The 21,922-nt window shown below is 44.3% G+C and overlaps 1 non-coding gene across 1 annotated transcript; it reads right to left on the bottom strand.

Moving 5' to 3' along the window:
- Positions 1-16,229: 16,229 nt before the first annotated feature.
- On the bottom strand, positions 16,230-16,301 carry trnac-gca (transfer RNA cysteine (anticodon GCA)). Its single transcript has one exon. It is a non-coding gene; the product is annotated as a tRNA-Cys (tRNA).
- Between the last annotated feature and the right edge of the window lie 5,621 nt (positions 16,302-21,922).

Below are 21,922 nucleotides of genomic sequence, written 5' to 3'. Positions count from 1 at the left end.
CTTAAGTACTCTGGGATGCAGTCCATCAGGCCCTGGGGATTTATCGGCCTTCAATCCCATCAATTTCCCCAACACAATTTCCCGGCTAATAAGGATTTCCCTCAGTTCCTCCTCCTTACTAGACCCCCCGACCCCTTTTATAACTGGAAGGTTGTTCGTGTCCTCCTTCGTGAATACCGAACCAAAGTACTTGTTCAATTGGTCCGCCATTTCTTTGTTCCCCGTTATGACTTCCCCTGATTCTGACTGCAGGGGACCTACGTTTGTCTTTACTAACCTTTTTCTCTTTACATATCTATAGAAACTTTTGCAATCCGTCTTAATGTTCCCTGCAAGCTTCTTCTCATACTCCATTTTCCCTGCCCTAATCAAACCCTTTGTCCTCCTCTGCTGAGTTCTAAATTTCTCCCAGTCCCCAGGTTCGCTGCTATTTCTGGCCAATTTGTATGCCACTTCCTTGGCTTTAATACTGTCCCTGATTTCCCTTGATAGCCACGGTTGAGCCACCTTCCCTTTTTTATTTCTATGCCAGACAGGAATGTACAATTGTTGTAGTTCATCCATGCGGTCTCTAAATGTCTGCCATTGCCCATCCACAATCAACCCCTTAAGTATCATTCGCCAATCCATCCCAGCCAATTCACGCCTCATACCTTCAAAGTTAGCCTTCTTTAAGTTCTGGACCATGGTCTCTGAATTAACTGTTTCATTCTCCATCCCAATGCAGAATTCCACCATATTATGGTCACTCTTCCCCAAAGGGGCCTCGCACAACGAGATTGCTAATTAATCCTCTCTCATTACATAACACCCAGTCTAAGATGGCCTCCCCCCTAGTTGGTTCCTCGACATATTGGTCTAAAAAACCATCCCTTATGCACTCCAGAAAATCCTCCTCCACCGTATTGCTTCCAGTTTGGTTAGCCCAATCTATGTGCATATTAAAGTCACCCATTATAACTGCTGCACCTTTATTGCACGCACCCCTAATTTCCTGTTTGATGCCCTCCCCAACATCACTACTACTGTTTGGAGGTCTGTACACAACTCCCACTAACGTTTTTTGCCCTTTGGTGTTCTGCAGCTCTACCCATATAGATTCCACATCATCCAAGCTAATGTCCTTCCTAACTATTGCCTTAATCTCCTCCTTAACCAGCAATGCTACCCCACCTCCTTTTCCTTTTATTCTATCCTTCCTGAATGTTGAATACCCCTGGATGTTGAGTTCCCAGCCCTGCTCATCCTGGAGCCACGTCTCCGTAATCCCAATCACATCATATTTGTTAACATCTATTTGCACAGTTAATTCATCCACCTTATTGTGGATACTCCTTGCATTAAGACACAAAGCCTTTAGGCTTGTTTTTTTAACACCCTCTGTCCTTTTAGAATTTTGCTGTACAATGGCCCTTTTTGTTCTTTGCCTTGGGTTTCTCTGCCCTCCACTTTTCCTCATCTCCTTTCTGTCTTTTGTTTTTGCCTCCTTTTTGTTTCCCTCTATCTCCCTGCATTGGTTCCCATCCCCCTGCCATATTAGTTTAACTCCTCCCCAACAGCACTAGCAAACACTCCCCCAAGGACATTGGTTCCGATTCTGCCCAGGTGCAGACCGTCCGGATTGTACTGGTCCCACCTCCCCCAGAACCGGCTCCAATGCCCCAGGAATTTGAATCCCTCCCTGCTGCACCATTGCTCAAGCCACATATTCATCTGAGCTATCCTGCGATTCCTACTCTGACTAGCACGTGGCACTGGTAGCAATCCCGAGATTACTACTTTTGAGGTCCTACTTTTTAATTTAGCTCCTAGCTCCTTAAATTCATTTCGTAGGAACTCATCCCTTTTTTTACCTATGTCATTGGTACTAACGTGCACCACGACAACTGGCTGTTCTCCCTCCCTTTTTACCCCTTATAACCTCCATAACTTACCATTATTACCTGATAGAGTCCGGTCCATTTGGGTGCGAGCCTGGACCTCTCTGGGGTAATCACCTGACTGCCTATTTGGGGTGTTTGGACCTTCTTTTCCTTAGTGTCATTCTCTAAGTCCTTCATCATGTAACTGCTTACAGAGTTCCATTACAAATTTCCGTATCCTGTCTTTTTTTTAGTTCAAAGTGTGTCAGTCCTGTCATCCCACTAGGGGTTGCTTTGAGCTTCATTAGTACTCGGGGTATCCTGTCTACCCATCCCTTTCTAGTCTCTTTGATATGGGATATTTTTGCCTAATCCCTAGTAAAGCGCAGGCCTGTTTCATTATCTTCCCTGTGAAATGTGTACCTTGAACTGAGTTCAGCTGTAGTGGCATTATTTCTTCTGCTCGGATCCTGGCCACGGTTTCTGCTGAACAATTTCTAGTGGCGAAAGTTTCTACCCACTTCGTATACTGGTCTATTATAAGCAGTATGTCTTCCCCTTGTTGCTGGGTAACGGTCCAGTAAAATTTATCTGCAAGTTTTCCCTGGGTCCTTTCGGTCGGGGTTGATGTCCCATTCTGACCTTTACTTTCCCCCTGGGTTGTATTTTGCGCATATCACGTACCTTCTCCAGTGGTCCTCTATATCTCTACCCATTCCCTTCCACCACCAGTATCTGGACATCGAGCTTATCATGTTGGTTCTACCTGTATGGGCATATCCGTGGTATAAATTTAATAGGAGCCCCTGGATGCATTCCAGGACCACCACATTCTCATTATTTCTTCCATATCCCATCGGCCCCTTGTTGGGCCTCTCTTTGCTTCCACCCAATCTTTTCCTATGGTGCAGCTTCTCCCTGTACCTTAAGCATGTTTACTTCCTCAGGCCCGATTGTACATACTCCGACTTGGGCTTCCCTGGCCAGTGTACCTGTCTCTGCCTCTCGCTCGGCTGCTTCATCTGCCCATGCGTTTCCCTGTTGATGTTGATTGCACACTCTTGGGGTAGAAGGGAGGCTTTCACTAATCTTTTAACAATCTCCTCATGTTTAATCTACATATAGATCCATGTCTGCCTCCTCAAGCCTGACTACCTCCCTCGTCTTCTCCTGTCGGGCTACACTAATGATCCTTTCCCTGTGTAATGATCCACCCTGCAGGGTTGTTACAGTTGTCTTTTATTGTTACCGTTTCGTTGGGGGGGTAAGAGCATTGCTTCCCACCTTGCCTTTTGCACGTCAGATACCGTTTTTAGCCTTCCTGTGTTAAGCAATTCTACTAAGGTATGCTGGGTATGTATCCCCACATTACTAAGCCACTGGCCTATGCCAGTCCCCATGTAATGATCTTTACTGTGGTGGGTATATATGTGGAAGGGCCTATTCTGGTTGGGTAATCCCAGGGCTGGTGCATTTGTGAGAGCTTGTTTTAACTTTACAACCACAATTTCCTGATCTCGGCATTTCTGCAGTAGTTGAATAGCCCTAGTACCTGCCTGACCCCATTCACGGTTCCTGGCCTGGGCATTGATTGAATTGCTCCCTTTCTGTCCTCAGGCATCTGTCTCTTCCCTTGTGATATTATGTATCCTAGATATGTTACTTTGCTCCTTCCCACCTGCACCTTCCTAGGATTTATTTTTAATCCTGCGCTCTGTAGAGCTCCTAGCACTGTAGTTAGAGCTAGTATGTGTTGTTCTGTGCTGGAGGCAATAAGGATATCATCCACATACTGCAAAAGGGTGCTCCTTTCTCCTACGTCTACTGATTCCAAAATTCCCTACAGTACTCGATGAAATATGCTCGGGCTATTATGGAATCCCTGTGGCACTCTGGTCCATGTGTATTGTTTTCCCTTTATGGTGAAGGCAAATTTTCTTTGGGACTCTTTGTCTAAGAGTATGGCCCAAAATCCATTCGCTATATCAAGCATGGTGAATATCTTATGTTCTGGAGCCAGGCCATTAAAAATTGTGGCCGGACTTGCCACTATTGGGTGTTCTCAGGGAGTCACCTTATTCAGGATGGTATAATCGATAGTCAGTCTGTAAGACCTGTAGGGTTTCTTTACCGGCCACACAGGTGAATTAGTGGAGGATATTCCTGTTTCGCTACCCCTTGCTTCTCTAATTCCTGCACTATCTGACAGACCGCTGCCTCAGCTTCGGGTCTTAATGGGTACTGTCAGTGAGCTTTGTGTTCGGGTCCGGGAATTTTGATGGGTGGTGTCTCTGCGAGCCCACAATCCTGCTTGTATTGTACCCACAGAGTCGGGTATAATTGGCACATGCTATCCCATACATCCTTTGTTTCCCACTCGGGCTAGATTAGGGTTACTCCAGCCACTCGTTGCTGCTGGTGTCCCGGGTGTTCGAACTTAATTTGGTTTTCGTGTTTATCCCCCCAAATTATCCGGTTACGCCGGGGATCTATCAGTGCCCCTATCTCACTTAAGGTATCGATGCCCAATATGGTACCCTCTGTGTTCTGACAACACCAAAATTGAGTAGGTAACATTACCCCTTGTACTTCTAACAACACCATCTCACTTCATAGATACATAGAAACATAGAAAATAGGTGCAGGAATAGGCCATTCGGCCCTTCGAGCCTGCACCACCATTCAATGAGTTCATGGCTGAACATGCAACTTCAGTACCCCATTCCTGCTTTCTCGCCATACCCCTTGATCCCCCTAGTAGTAAGGACTACATCTAACTCCTTTTTGAATATATTTAGTGAATTGTCCTCAACAACTTTCTGTGGTAGAGAATTCCACAGGTTCACCACTCTCTGGGTGAAGAAGTTTCTCCTCATCTCGGTCCTAAATGGCTTACCCCTTATCCTTAGATTGTGACCCCTGGTTCTGGACTTCCCCAACATTCGGAACATTCTTCCTGCATCTAACCTATCTAAACCCGTCAGAATTTTAAACGTTTCTATGAGATCCCCTCTCATTCTTCTGAACTCCAGTGAATACAAGCCCAGTTGATCCAGTCTTTCTTGATATGTCAGTCCCGCCATCCCGGGAATCAGTCTGGTGAACCTTCGCTGCACTCCCTCAATAGCAAGAATGTCCTTCCTCAAGTTAGGAGACCAAAACTGTACACAATACTCCAGGTGTGGCCTCACCAAGGCCCTGTACAACTGTAGCAACACCTCCCTGCCCCTGTACTCAAATCTCCTCGCTATGAAAGCCAACATGCCATTTGCTTTCTTAACCGCCTGCTGTACATGCATACCAACCTTCAATGACTGATGTACCATGACACCCAGGTCTCGTTGCACCTCCTCTTTTCCTAATCTGTCACCATTCAGATAATAGTCTATCTCTCTGTTCTTACCACCAAAGTGGATAACCTCACATTTATCCACATTATACTTCATCTGCCATGCATTTGCCCACTCACCTAGCCTATCCAAGTCACTCTGCAGCCTCATAGCATCCTCCTCGCAGCTCACACTGCCACCCAACTTAGTGTCATTCGCAAATTTGGAGATACTGCATTTAATCCCCTCGTCTAAATCATTAATGTACAATGTAAACAGCTGAGGCCCCAGCACAGAACCTTGCGGTACCTCACTAGTCACTGCCTGCCATTCTGAAAAGTACCCATTTACCCCTACTCTTTGCTTCCTGTCTGCCAACCAGTTCTCAATCCACGTCAGCACACTACCCCCAATCCCATGTGCTTTAACTTTGCACATTAATCTCTTATGTGGGACCTTGTCGAAAGCCTTCTGAAAGTCCAAATACACCACATCAACTGGTTCTCCCGTGTCCACTCTACTGGAAACATCCTCAAAAAATTCCAGAAGATTTGTCAAGCATGATTCCCTTTCACAAATCCATGCTGACTTGGATCTATCATGTCACCTCTTTCCAAATGCGCTGCTATGACATCCTTTTACCCACTACTGATGTCAGGCTGACCGGTCTATAATGCACTGTTTTCTCTCTCTCTCCTTTCTTAAAAAGTGGGGTTACATTGGCTATCCTCCACTCCATAGGAACTGATCCAGAGTCTATGGAATGTTGGAAAATGACTATCAATGCATCCGCTATTTCCAAGACCACCTCCTTAAGTACTCTGGGATGCAGACCATCAGGCCCTGGGGATTTATCGGCCTTCCAAAATCCCATCAATTTCCCCAATACAATTTCCTGACTAATAAGGATTTCCCTCAGTTCCTCCTTCTTACTAGACCCTCTGACCCCTTTTATATCCAGAAGGTTGTTTGTGTCCTCCTTAGTGAATACCGACCCAAAGTACTTGTTCAATTGGTCTGCCATTTCTTTGTTCCCCGTTATGACTTCCCCTGATTCTGACTGCAGGGGACCTATGTTTGTCTTTACTAACCTTTTTCTCTTTACATATCTATAGAAGCTGTTGCAGTCCGCCTTAATGTTCCCTGCAAGCTTCTTCTCGTACTCTATTTTCCCTGCCCTAATCAAACCCTTTGTCCTCCTCTGCTGAGTTCTAAATTTCTCCCAGTCCCCGGGTTCGCTGCTATTTCTGGCCAATTTGCATGCCACTTCCTTGGCTTAGGGTTGATTTCCGATATCCCCCACCCACTCCTTGTATGTTTACAGTCCTGCGGGTCAAGGGCAAATCTAAGTTGGTTATGGAAACAGACGCTCCTGTGTCTACTAGCATATCGCAGTGCCGGCCCCCTAACACTGCACTAATAAACATCTTTGGATCCCCTAGCTGCCGTTCCATACCTCCACCAGGGGCCGGCAACCCCTAGCGTGTACTGGCTAATCAGTGCATATTGATGATATCCTCGTTAGAGGGTATCTCAGGTTGGGGCGGTGGGGGCAGTGGTAGCAGTGGTGCTGGTACCTGTCTGAGCATATCATAAGAACATAAGAACATAAGAACATAAGAATTAGGAACAAGAGTAGGCCATCTAGCCCCTCGAGCCTGCTCTGCCATTCAACAAGATCATGGCTGATCTGGCCGTGGACTCAGCTCCACTTATCCGCCCGCTCCCCATAACCCTTAATTCCCTTATTGGTTAAAAATCTATCTATCTGTGATTTGAATACATTCAATGAGCTAGCCTCAACTGCTTCCTTGGGCAGAGAATTCCACAGATTCACAACCCTCTGGGAGAAGAAATTCCTTCTCAACTCGGTTTTAAATTGGTTCCCCCGTATTTTGAGGCTGTGCCCCCTAGTTCTAGTCTCCCCGACCAGTGGAAACAACCTCTCTGCCTCTATCTTGTCTATCCCTTTCATTATTTTAAATGTTTCTATAAGATCACCCCTCATCCTTCTGAACTCCAACGAGTAAAGACCCAGTCTACTCATCAGCTCTCCCCTGGTTAATGGTGTTCCCTTATTTGCCTGATGTGGGCCTCGCCTTCCCGCACCTCCTCCCTTACTCCAGCAATCTTTGGCCAAATGTCCAAGTTTACCACAATTGTGGCATTTCCCTCTAGAATTTCCGTAACCTTTCCTTTTCTGCGGGCAATCCCTACTGAAGTGGCCTTCCTGATTGCAGTTAAAACATATCAGGGGAGCTGTGCGGGGGGTGTCTCCTCCTCTTTCAGCTCTGCTGCTACCGCTGTTGCTGCTATTTTTGCTATTTTCTCCCTTTGTTCGAACTTTAACTCTTCTACATGTTCTGCCCATTACAAAGTTTCATCGTAATCATCTCCTATCTTAAATCCTAACTTAATTATCTTTTGATGTGCCTCTCCTCATCCGTCTTTAAACATCTTCAAGAATACTGCATCATTTTTGTCAGGGTCATCAGCCCCAGAGTAGTCTTTGTATTCAATCCACTTTTGTTCCCCATACTCCCCTACCCTTTCGCCTGCCTTTTGAGTCACAGTATTCTACTCCAATCTTTTGTCAGAATTCTGAATTTCTACTATTTTGCTTTTAAGGGTTAGTAACTTATTCAATAAAATTTGTCTCTCCTGTGGGCTGAGGGGTACCTCCTGTATGGTAATGTGAGCTGCTCTACGTCCATTGGTGGGAATTGTGGTAGTGCGTATCGGCACCGCTGATAGATAGCCATTATCATGTGCCGCACTCATTATCCCTGTCTGGTTTACTGTTAGGTTGGGTTTGTGGACTACACTTACCCACCGTGGGGTACATTGGTTCTATTACCGTATGGCTGTGCACTGCACTATCCATCTGGTCCTGTCTTTATCTCTTCCAGCTTATTTATCTTATCTTCTAACTCTTGAATTTGTTTTGTTTGAGTATCTATCTTTCCTCTGTCGTAGGCGAGTATTATTACATAGGCTTTCTTCGTTTTATTTTTATTCTGACTATCCCACCATTTCCTCTGTCTGTCAGGTGAGTCTTCTTTCTTTTATTAAGAAATCCAAATTAAAAATGTCCGCTATAAAACAGCTGTCAATGGAAAGGGTTAACTCCTTTACAGGTTTGTAAGAAGGCCTGATGTCATTACGTGACTTCGCGTAATCATCCGAAAAAATTTTCCCAAATCTTTGTGCCTTCAAAACTGGCTTAGAAATTAGGAATTCATTAAAGCAGCAGAAATCATTAGTAAAGTTGTCATAATAAAACCTTCTCATCGGGAAAGACAGCATTTTAGATTAAACTCCAATTTCTCTAAACTTCCAATTCAAATACTTGCCAAAGATTTTTAAATTGATTTAAAACGAGACCACACATTTTTAATAGCTATTTTGTTTACTGAAATCCAATTTTCACACAAGCTATATACATTCCAGCATTTTGTTTTTACGGTCCCGTTCATTGAGCAAACCTTGTGTTTTATTTCTCTCAGCACAAAATCTAAACTTCTGTGCCGGTTCCATCTTTTTTAAGAATTCCCTACTTCCCAGTTTTTCCCTTCCTTTGCTGAGTTCACAGAACTTAGATTTTTTTCCCCGTTTTGAATTTGAACTTAATTTTTTTGATGACCTTCCTCTATTTCATAGTTAAACATCTTTGTTTCTCTTTCTTGGCACAAAACTTCTGTGTCGGGTTTAACTCATAAGTTTTTATATTTAAACCAATATCTTTTTCACTGCCAATTTTTTGATGATCTTCCTCCAGTCCATTTTCCTAAACATTTTGTTTCTCTTTCTAGCAACTGCAGCTTTCAAGGTCGCAATTTTATCTTTTGATAAAAACACACTGTCTTTTGTAAATTCAATGTGTTTTTCCAGCATTTTTCTTTTCTTTTATTAATTTTTCATTTTTCTTAGCTAGCATTTTATCCCACTGGCCAGTTTTCCTAGGATCCTGGGGTCCCACCCACCTTTTTAGGTTGTATTCTTTCTTGTTTGCACTGCGCACGATCAATACCGGCTTCTCCGTGTTATTACTGTGTCACGCTTCGGGACATACACCTTATTTTTCCTCTAACAATCACTGGGGTCCTCTCCCGCTTAGATGTATTCCTTCTTTTTCAGGCAATACATCTATTCCCACTCTTGGTTTTCATCCTTCCGTGGTTCACTATAGCTTGTTCTACAGATTACCCCTTCTAATTCTTCATACAGATTACCTCCTTCCCCGTCAATGATACAGCTGCAGGTGGTACAAAACATACTCACTGCCATTCAGCTGTCTCATCATCCAGGTCAGAGGGTCTGCATCCTGTTCATGACGCCAAATGTAGGGGTAAAAAAAGGAGGCTTCTCTCACTCAAGGTGGATTAACTGATTTAGTTAATCGACATCTCGCCCTTCTCCCACTGTATAACGACCACGGAAGTGAACACACGAAATCCCAGGTTCAACCGGCTTTTATTACGAGCAATTGCAAGGGAAGGTTCAGTCATGGAACTTCTGAAATACAAGAGTTTTCAAGCATAATTTATACAGGTTTTGGAGAGGAGCTATCCTCCTACAAAATCATTGATAGGTCTATTGTTATCAACGAAGTTACATTGATTTGTCGACGCTTATCCGACGGGCTCTGAGTGGTACATGCAACTGTCCATCTCTCATCATTGTTTTATTCCATTTTGCCCTCTACCCCAGTCTATCCGACGCCTAGTGTGGTTTGTACTGGCTTCTTTATCGCTTCCTCAGGGACTTCTGATCAACAACTGCTGATTTTGCTGTTTAAGTATTACAGAGGTTATGGATTCAGTTTAATGCATTATACATTTGTGCTATACCTCCATAAGAAAGTGTTACACACATAGGCAATTATACAGACCCTCTTAATACTGATAAGTTCACTACCTTCAGCATAATTCTGACCACCTATTTGCAACTCTTACAATTTATCCCTTACAGAAAGCAAAAAGATCATTACTGGGTTGTTGTAAAAATCCATCTAGTTCACTAATGTGGATTCCTTTAGGGAAGGAAATCTGCCATCCTTACCTTATATGTTGTTGCTTCTTAACTGCCCTCTGAAATGGCCTAGCAAGCCATTCAGTTGTAACAAACCGCTACGAAAAACAGTAATAAGAACAAAACTGGATGATTTACCCAGCATCGACCTAGGCACCAGATTCGGACACGGCAAAGGCACACAAAGCCCAGTTGACTCTGCAAAGTCATCCTCAGTAACATCTGAGGGCGGCGCAAAATTGGGAGGACTATCCCATAGGCTAGTCAAGCAACAGCCTGACATAGTCATAGTCACAGAATCAAACTTTTCAGCCAATGTTGCAGACTCCTCCATCACCATCCCTGGGTATGTCCTGTTCCACCAGAGGTGGTGGCACAGTGGTATAGAGTTAGGAGGGAATGGTCCTGGGAGTCCTCCACATTGATTCCGGACCCCATGAAGTCTTATGGCATCAGGTCAAACATGGGCAAAAAAACCTCCTGCTGATTACCACCTACCGCATACCACCCTCCCTCAGCTGGTGAATCAGTACTCCTCCATGATGAACACCATTGAGGGTAGCTAAGGCACAGAACATATTCTGGGTGGGGGACGTCAATGTCCATCACCAAGAATGGTTCGGTAGCACCACTACTGACCGAGCTGGCCGAGTCCTGAAGGACATAGCTGCCAGACTGGGCCTGCGGCAGATGGTGAAAGAACCAACATGAGGGAAAAACCTATTTGATGCATCTGTCTATGACAGTATTGGTAGAAGTGACCACCGCACAACCCTTGTGGAGACGAAGTACCATCTCCACACTGAAGACACCCTCCATCGTGTTATGTGGCACTACCACCGTGCTAAATGTGATACATTCAGAATAGCTCAAAACTGGGCACCCATGAGGCACTGTGGGCTCTCAGCAGCAGTAGAATTGTATTCCACCACAATCTATAAACTCATGGCCCAGCATATTCCTCACTCTACGATTACCATCAAGACCAGAGGACTAACCCTGCTTGAATGAAGACTGTAGAAGAGCTTGCCAGGAGCAGCACCAGGTGCCTCTAAAAATGAGGTGGCAACCTGGTGAAGCTACAACACAGGATTACATGTATGCTAAAGATCTGAGACAGCATGCTATAGACAGAGCTACAATCAACAGATCATATCAAAGCTCTGCAGTCCTGCCACATTCAGTCATGAGTGGTGGTGGACAATTAAACAATTAATAGCAGAAGGAGGCTCCATGAGCACCCCATCCTCAATGATGGTGGAGCCCAGCACGTGGGTGCAAAAGACAAGGTTGAAATATCTGCAATCATCTTCAGCTAGAAGTTCTGAGTAGATGATCCATATCGGCTTCCTCCTGAGGTCCCCACCATCACAGAAGTCAGTCTTCAGCCAATTCAATTCATTCCACATGATATCAAGAAAAGACTGAACGCACTGGATACTGCAAAGGCTATGGGCCCCAACAACATCCCAGCTGTCATGCTGAAGACCTGTATTCCAGAACTAGCTGTACCTCTAGCCAAGCTGTTCCAGTATATCTACAAAACTGACATCTATTCGGCAATGTGGAAAATTGCAGTTATGTCCTGTCCACAAAAAGCAGGACAAATCCAATCAGGCCAGTTACCACCCCATCAGTCTACTCTCAATCATCAGCAAAGTGATGGAAGGTGCCGTGAACAGTACTATCAAGCGGCACTTACTCACCAATAACCTGCTCACCAATACTCAGTTTGGGTTCTGCCAGGACCACTCAGCTGCAGACTTCATTTTAACCTTGGTCCAAACATGGACAAAAGAGCTGAATTCCAGAGGTGAGGTAAAAGGTAGCTGCCCTTGACAACAAGGCAGTAGTTGACCGAGTGTGGCATCAAGGAGCCCTAGTAAAATTAAAGTCAATGGGGATCAGAGGGAAAACTCTCCACTGGCTGGAGACATATCTAGCACAAAGGAAGATGGTTGTGGTTGTTAAGGTCAATCATCATAGCACCAGGACATAACTGGTGGAGTGCCTCAGGGCAGTGTCCTATGCCCAACCATCTTCAGCTGCTACATCAATGACCTTCCTTCCATCATATGGTCAGAAGTGGGGATGTTCGCTGATGATTGCACAGTGTTCAGTTCCATTTGCAACTCCTCAGATAATGAAGCAGTCCATGCCCACATACAGCAAGACCTGGACAACATTCAGGCTTGGGCTGCTAAGTGGCAAGTAACATTCGCGCCACACAAGTGCCAGGCAATGACTATCTCCAACAAGCAAGAGTCAAACCATCACCCCTTGACATTCAACAACATTACCATCGCCAAATCGGCCACCATCAACATCCTAGGGGTCAGCATTGACCAGAAACTTAACTGAACCAGACACATAAATACTGTGGCAACAAAAGCAGGTCAGGGGCTGGATATTCTCACCTCCTCACTCCCCAAAGCTTTTCCACCATCTACAAGGCACAAGTCAAGAGTACACGCCTGATGAAATACTCTCCACTCTCCTGATACTCTCCATGTGCCTGGATGCGTGAAGCTCCAACAACACTCAAGAAGCTCAACACCATCCAGGACAAAGCAGCCCGTTTGATTGGCACCCCATCCACCACCTTAAACATTAACTCGCTCCACCAGCGGTGTACCATGGCTGCAGCGTGTACCATCTATAAGATGCACTGCAGCAACTCGCCAAGGCTTCTTCAGCAGCAGGTCCCAAACCCGCGACCTCTACCACCTAGAAGGACAAGGGCAGCAGGCACATGGGAACACTTGCAAATTCCCCTCCAAATCACACACCAAACTGATATGGAAATATATCGCCATTTCTTCATCGTTGCTGGGTGAAAATCCTGGAACTCCCTCCCTAACAGCACTGCGAGAGCATCTTCACCTTACAGACTGCAGCAGTTCAAGAAGACGGCTCACCCACCACCACCTTCTCAAGGGCAATTAAGGACAGACAATAAATGCTGCCCTTGACAGTGATACCCACATCCCATGAACGTATAAAAAAATGATGACAAATTGTTAATAGTTGTGGAATAACTCAATCAACACAATTCTGAGTAACTGACCACTGTTATATAACGTTCAAAACATTAAACTGTAATTGTACCAATCATTTTTCATTATATGAAATGTTTATTTCTTTCTTAACTTGTATTCCTGAACTGTTGCTTACAGATAACATATCATATTTTCCTTGTGTTATTTGTAGTGTGTTTTTCAGTAACAGAATTGCAAAATATTTAGTTTTAGGTTCAGACATACAGAAGGTATGTTCATAATTATTTAGTAGAGTAAAATATTTAATTTTACATGAATTATATCAATCACTATTTTACACTCAAAAAACTGAGATCTGCATGATGCTGTTGCTTCATGCTTAAGGTAGAGATAAGAATGACTATTTTTACATTTTGTATGGACAGCCAGCAATTTTTCCTTTAATTTTGAAGCTCACTTTTATCATTGCATGAGAGTAGCCAAGCATGATTCTTGTCCTACCCTGCAGGATGGTGATGTCCAAGAAGGAGTTAAAAGAATGTGTTCGTTTGGTTCAACTATAGAAATTTCATCTCCAAGTCATAAAGTTCCTGGCTTCAAGATCCATCCCAGGATTTGCTGCATAATTTAAGCTGACATTCGAATGCAATACTGCGGGATTGTTTAATTGTCTGTTGCTGCACCTTTTAGATGAGACATTAAACTGATGCCCTATCTGCCTGTTCAGGTGGACTTATAAAAATTACATTGCATTAGTCAAAGAAAAGCATGGAAGTATCCTGACGAATATTTAGCCTGCAACCAACATCACTAAAACAAATGAACTGTTATTGTGGAACCTTTCTGTACACAATTTGGCTGCCATGTTTGCCATATAACACCAGTGACTATGAAGCATTTTAGAATGGCCTGAAGACATGAAATTTTACATAGAATTTTACAACACAGAAACAGGACATTCAGCCCAACAGATTTGTGTAGGTGTTTATGCTCCATTTACAAGAAGCTTACTTTGCTTATATATATCATAATATAAAATGTGACTGATTAAACTGGAGCACATGAACAGGTGATAAAAATAAAAAGGAAAATTCTTCTCGTCTAGGTGACTAAGATGGATTGTTCGCAGATCATGTATGGAATCTAACAATGCTGTGTTAACAGTATATAAAGTTACATTGCTACAGTTTTTATAGTCATTTACAAATTTAAAAGACATTACAATGGGTTTCAGTGATACTTGCGGAAGTGATCAAAAATCGCAGGCAAAACACCTGTGATTTTCCGAAAAATCTTTCACTGCATGCATGTTCCTGGCTTATAACGTTCTGCCCATACTTCTCTTTAAAGGCATTTTATGGAGGATTCATTATAACACTTCAAGTTTTTCCATTCCTCTAGGTTCTTCATAAGATGATGAGGGCAGAGCAAGTGGCACCTATGCCACCTGTGCCACAACATGTGCCAAGCAAAGATCCTAACACACTAGAGAATGTAGGTTTAAGGAAAGAGCGCCAGTGGGGAGGAGCAAGTGAAGATGGTGGAAGAGGAAAGTAAAAAACAGACCAAGCTGAGAGCCCATGGCACTTCTCTGCTGTATGGGAAAGGGTCTAGCCTGCCTTCAGATTGGAATTAATTCAGGAGCAGAAGGCCATCATGGCATCCTTTGACAATTTCAGAGCTTAACCTCTGGCCATCTTTGGCTCCCTTCCACCCCCCCATCACCATCTTGTTTTTTTTTCTCTTTTTTTCCCTCTTTGTTTATAATGGCAGCTGTTCATTACTATGCCATTCACTCCCTATCCAGATTAATCTTTTTCTAACCTCCATCATTACCATTTCAATTTGGCCCGTCATCCCTTTTGTCACTCTAATCTCTTCTGCCTTCCACCCTATCACAGACCTTCCCTTCTTCCCCTTTCAGTGCTTAAGAATGTGTTCTTTTCGAACATTCGTCAGTTCTGCCGAAAGGTCATCCACCCGAAATGTTAACTCTGTTTTTCTCTCCACAGATGCTGCCTGGCCCGCTGAGATTTCCAGCATTCTTTGTTTTTATTTCAGATTCCAGCATCCGCAGTATTTTGCTTTTGTATGGCATCCTTTGAGCCTGTGGCAGAAAATATGCTGCAGTACATTTCTAACACCATTGCAGTCATGCCTGATGGATTTACTCAAATGCAGAGTTCCATTGACTTAGTGACGTTTTCTATTCAGGGCGACACATTGGGTTCCGAAAACATAGAAGGAACAAGCGCAAATCTCACAAAAAACTGTCAAAGCCACAATTGAGACCTTGGCTACCCATTTGTCCTTGCTGGATTTGTCCGTTGGGAACTGCTAATGATGATGGGCTTAGTCAACATGGGAGACATCATAGTGACAGCTCGCATACAGATCTCTGGTCTTCCACCTGGGGCAGGAAAAGAGACTCATCCAAGTATTGAAATTTATCGTGGGACTTTCTAAAAATAAATAAATGAGGATTCCGTTTAGGATTGCTAAATATTTGTGTACTCGGGGGAAGTGGGAAATGCTTTTAAAGGAGGTGAATTTTGGTGACGAATGTACAACAAATCTGAGCAGGGGCACCAGAAGCAGCAGGGCAGACGGGGAATTTCCATACACATGGCAGGATTGGTCCCTCATTTTTTTTAAATGTTCCGATTCCAGGGGATTGCATTGAAGCTGTGTGAGCAAGTGGATAGTACATGTGTCAAAAATTCCATTTGCCCTATCAATGCATTAGAAACATAAATCTATATATAAATATTCACGCAAAAAATGTGTATCAGATTCTTATTTACTGAGTTTGATTTGTATATTTTGAGTTTTATGTTCCAGATGTGCATAAATAGAAAAAATATTTAAGTACTTTGGATCTACAATACGTAACATAACTAGATCTTATTTTAATATTATACAGTCTGATTTCTTTAGTTTTAGAGGCACAATATGTTAAATAACGAATCACAAACCAACAAAAAAATTATGTAACAATGTCAAAAAAGAGGGGGCACCCGGATTTGAACCGGGGACCTCTTGATCTGCAGTCAAATGCTCTACCACTGAGCTATACCCCCATTCACGCATCGTACGTTGTAAATCCATATACTTCAACAAAGGAATGTGTGGTCTGTTCGATTATTACACAAAAGGCTGTCTAACTTCTATAACAGCCAACCCTCCCAGAAATCACTTTGTTACAAATTCAGAATTTAATTACAGTGCGTTCTACAGACCCATTGTGACGCACCTTCCTCGAAGGCTGACACATCGTGAATGGAATGCTGCCCCCTCCAGGTTCCATTCAACCCAGCGGCTCGGCCGCCAGCACTTGGTCCGCTTCTGTGTGAATGGAGTAGACTGATAGTGATAGCGTTCCTCTTTGTGTGTTTGTCTACGTGTCACTTGGTAGCATTGTTCACCACTCCGAAAAGGATTTTATTTAAATGTTCTGTACCACAGCTAGAATAATTTGTAAAATAAATTAGATCGTTTTTTTTATCTTGTAGATACGTTTATTTAATATTACAACATATAAAGAGAATTTGCGCTTTTGAAATTGATCTGAATTTGCTCGCTGGAGTTCGGTTGCGAAAATCTACAGTGTAAACACATAGAATCATGGGACATTTACAGCACGGAAGGAGGCCATTTCGGCCCATCTTGTCGGCGCCGGCCAACTAAGAGCTATCCAGCCTAATCCCACTTTTGAGTTCTTGGTCCATAGCCCTGTAGGTTACGGCATTTCAAGTGCACAGCCAAGTACTTTTTAAATGTGGTGAGGGTTTCTGCCTCTACCACCCTTTCAGGCAGTGAGTTCCAGACCCCACCCCACCCTCTAGTGGGACCCCCACTGCCTCACAGGCGGCTAGTATTGCTGTTGCGGCTATCCTCCCAGTAGATTTGCAGGATCTTGCATCGAAGCACTGACCACGCTTGACCAGCTCCGTTGGGCAGGCCACATCGTCCGCATACCAGACACAAGACTCCCTCAGCAAGTGCTCTACTCAGAGCTCCGACATGGCAAATGAGTCCCAGGTGGGCAGAGGAAACGTTTCAAGGACACCCTCAATGCTTCCTTGATAAAGTGTAACATCCCCACTGGCACCTGAGGATCCCTGGCCCAAGACCGCCCAAAGTGGAGGAAGAGCATCCGGGAGGGCACTGAGCACTTTGAGTTTCGTCGCTGAGAGCATGCAGAAATTAAGCGTAGGCAGCGGAAGGAGCGTGCGGCAAACCAGTCCCATCCACCCTTTCCTTCAACCACTGTCTGTCCCACCTGTGACAGAAACTGTAATTCCTGTATTGGACTGTACAGCCACCTGAGAACTCATTTTTAGAGTGGAAGCAAGTCTTCCTCGATTTCAAGGGACTGCCTATGATGATGAGTGTTGCTGTATTGGTCGTCACTGCGCTTTCCCAGCTCCTTTGAGAACACACAACTGACCCAGTATTTTGCTTACATTTTGTCTCGACTTTACACACCTTGTTGCAAAAGGGCAAACTTTTAGTTTAATCTAAAACTAGTTTTCAACTTGACTTCATATTAGTTAAAAGGTAAATAACATAATCAGAAAAACTGTAAATGTTTGCAATTTGAAATAGACACAAGGCTGGAAATGGAAAGTAGGTCGACCTGCAGCTGAAAGAGAAGTAGTAACAGAAAATACTGGAAATATTCAGCAGGTGAGGTAGCATCTCCAGAGAGAAACAGAGTTAACATTTCAGGTCGATGACCACTGAAAGAGGAAGTTAAGCAAAGATTTTAGGAGACTATTGATCAGGACTCATGCTGAACGTTAACCTTTCAATCTAGTATGAGATAAAAGGATATATTTCCATACCAGCTGCAGGTGGCCAGTCCTACCAGTTACCTCATACAAAAACAAAATGCTGTGGATGCTGGAAATCTGAAATAAAACCAGAACATGCTGGAAAATACTCAGCACATCAGGCAGCATCTGTGGAGAGAGAAACAGAGTTAACATTTCAGGTCAATGACCTTTCAGCAGAACTGGAGAAAGTTTTATATTTGTGGAATCTCAAATTGTTCCATTAATATGATAAGAATCATATGGTTTTTAAAATAACTTTTTAAAGTTAGTTTATGATATTGCAGCTTCTACCATAATCCTGTGTGTATGTCCCAATTTTTATTTCACTCTAAAATTTATAAAAAGTAAATTATAATCTGTTCATTTTACTTCCTGGTTTGCCATCTGAAAATTCTTCAATGTGATTGGCTGCTCAGCCTGCTTGATGACATCACTGTTGTTGGACGCTGGAGATTCACTTGATTTGGCGTCAAAGATGAAATTCACACCACAGAGATCAAGAGATCTTTGTGGGAAGGTTTCTTTGAGGTCAGCGGCGAGTGCCATCATTTCTTCTGCTGACCACAAATTCCAGGCCATTAAGGGTGGTGACCAAATGCTTGGTCAAAGAGGTAGGTTTTAAGGATACTCTTAAAAGAGGCAATGGATAGGTGAAAGGGTTTAGGCAGAGAATTCCAGAGTGTAGGACCTACATGGCTGAAGGCATGGCCGCCTATGTGGGGTGAAGGGAAGGGATGGGTATACACGAGGCCAAAGTCGGAGGAATGGCGAGTTTGATGGGTCTGGGGGGCGGGGCAAGGTTGCAGGACTCAGAGGTTATAGAGATAGGGAGAGAGGAAGACATGAAGAGATTTAAAATAAAGATCAGAATTTAAAATTTGAGGCATTGGGGAACCGGGAGACAATGTCAATCAGCAAGCACATTGGTGATGGGCTAGCAGGACTTGGTGTAGAATAGGATGTGGCAGCAAGAATATTAATGAGCTGGTTTATGGAGAATGGAAGGTTGGCCAGGAGAGTATTTGAATTGTTGAGTTTGGACGTTACAAAGGCACAAATGAGGGTTTCATTGGCAGATGAGCTGAGGTTGGAGCGGAGATGGGCGATGGCACAGTGGTGGTAGTAGGCATTCTTTATGATGGAGAGGTTATGGAGTCGGAGGCTCAGCTCATGGTTGAATAGGACATCGAGTTGAAAACAGTTTGGTTCAGCCTGAGACAATCTGAGGAGGGAGATGGAAACGGCAGCAAAGGTAGAGAGTTTGTGGCAGCGTGAGAGCGGAGGTGCAAACATGAAGGCTTCAGTTTTCCCAATATTTATCAGGAGGAAATGTTGTCTCATCCAAGACTACATAGTGGGCAAGCACCTTACAGTACCCCCACTGCAGCATTCAATTATCTCAAATGATTCCAGGGTTTTTGTCTCCACTACAATATCAGGGATTGTTTCATGTGATGACCACTCCAGGTTTGAAGAAGCTCCTGCTTTCAGTCCTAAATCTGACTTTTCCTAGTTTGAACCTGTACCTTTGTCTGACTTTATTTTAAAGTATTATTCAGGATGTACCTTTTCCATGCACTTAACAATCTTCTTCACCTCAATAAGATTGCCTTTTGGATACATCCTGTTATGTATGTTAACTGGGTTTTACCTGCCACTGGAGGGCGCAACTGTCGGAGTCCTAATGGTGACTGGCAGACACGTGCAAACCGTGTATATAATGTTGAATCCTCACTTTGAGAATTAATAAACTGGAGTAAGGTCATGCCTGAACAAGCTCACCGTACTTAGCCTCGTGGAGTTATTCAAAACTTAACAATTGGTGACGAGTTAAAAATATGAATTTTCAGGCAACCATGTCTGTTGGAATTTTGGAGAGATTCGTGGAAGAGGAATGCTGGGAGGATTTCATTGATCGCCTTGACCAGTACTTCGTAGCCAACGGATTGGAAGGAACCAATAACACAATTAAGCGCAGGGCGGTTCTCCTCACTGTTTGTGGTCAAAAATTTATGGCCTTATCAAGAATCTACTCTCACCGACTCGACCAAGGGATAAGACTTACGACGAATTGTGTACGATGGTTTGGAACCACTTTAAACCGAAGGAAAGCATCATCATGGCGAGGTATCGTTTCTATATGCACAATCGCTCCAAGGGCCAGGACGTGGCGGAATTTGTCGCTGACCTGAGACGTCTCGCTGGGCGGTGCAACTTCGGAGCTGTGTTGGAGGAAATGCTGCGGGACTTTTTCATGCTTGGCATTGGTCACGAGGTCATCCTTCGAAAGCTGCTGGCTGTTGAATCTCTAGACCTGAGCAGGGCCATCACGATCAGCCAGGCATGCATGTCCACGGACGAAAACTCGAAACAGATATCTTCCCAGCATCGAAACTCATCGGCAAGTACTGTGCATAAAATAATATCGTCGGCAGGGAGAGCTGCACATGGCGGGGCCTACTCGCCCGCGTTCACACGACCTGTAACTGCTCAAAGTACGCCATTGGGGGTGAATCAAATCTCGCCTTGTTGGTGTTGCGGGGGCTATCATCAAGCCTATTGTGTCTGTAAGCACTCTAATAATGACTCCACGAGGCAAGGTATTGTACTTGAACTGTGGTGACCTTAGTCTATTTATTACAGCTCCTGAGTGAGGGTACAGCATGGTGCACACCCTTTTATACCTGGTTACCTGTCGTGTACAGATGACCCCTAGGTCTCCATCAGTTGCGCCCCCTGGTGGTACAAGCATAGTGTATACAGTGTGAAGATACATCCAGTAGTCTTATGTAACTGTACATTGAGTGTACCGGGAGTATACTTATATTATACATACACAACATCACTCTCCCCTAAGTCTTGTGCCACTGGCCTTTGCATTGTGTGCTCTGGCCCTAGACTTGAATGCCCAAAGCCTATGCTTTGGCTTGGCTCTCTCTCTGTTGACCCCAAATCCTTATTGCCACAACATTGGGAAATGGTCAGCAGTGGACGGTTTGAGGTTGCCGTGGGGGTTGAGTGGGTTCTGGGTGTGATCCATGTGTGTCCATGGCTACATACATCCATTTTCACCCCCCCCCCCCCCCCCGCCCCCATACATAGACCATGTGTGCGGCTCAACACCTGCATGTGCATACATGTACAGAAAGAAAGAACAAAAAAACATAGGATTAGTTACATCACTGTTTGGGTTCTGCAGTAGTGGAACAAGTACATTTTACAGGTAAGGTACATACATGGTATCACAGTCTTAGCCCTGGGTTGTGTAGGTGCAGGTGGGTGAGGACGCTAATTCGAGAGTGACCAGACTGTGTCCAGGTTGTCTGATGGCGGCGCTGCGCCCCCTGCCAGCTGGGTGGGATCAGATCGCTCACCTAGCTGAGTCTCAGGGCCTTTGCCATTGCCTAGTGGTGGGCAGAGTCACAGGAATGTGTGGCCTCCCTGTCCTCCTTTGAGGGCTGCGGTGTCTCCCTGCTGCCCTTCAGCGGTAGTGGGAGCCTGGTCATCCCAGGTCCCATTGCTCCCGGTACTGGCCAGAGAGGTAGAGCCGATCAGGGGCAGGATACCGGTAGTGGTGGCTTTGCCATCCGCTGATCGCTGGCCCTGCATCTGGTATGCTCCCTCTGTGTGTGGCCACGCTCCCTGGGGCATCACATTGGTCCCGGAGGCGCAGGCTACATAGTTGGGTAGCCCGCTGGACCTGGGTGCTTCCGACGTGAGGTTGCCCTTGGTTTTGTCTGCATACATGTAGAACCCGGCATCGCACATCATTGCTTCATTTACTGTCATAATACATTGGTTCTGACCGCAATCACCCGACTTAACATGGTTAGTTACATTTACATACTTGCATTTGTCAATTA

Source organism: Pristiophorus japonicus, chromosome 10 (assembly GCF_044704955.1).
Source record: "Pristiophorus japonicus isolate sPriJap1 chromosome 10, sPriJap1.hap1, whole genome shotgun sequence".
Lineage (NCBI taxonomy): Eukaryota > Metazoa > Chordata > Chondrichthyes > Pristiophoridae > Pristiophorus > Pristiophorus japonicus.
This window is presented reverse-complemented; position numbering and strand designations above follow the sequence as displayed.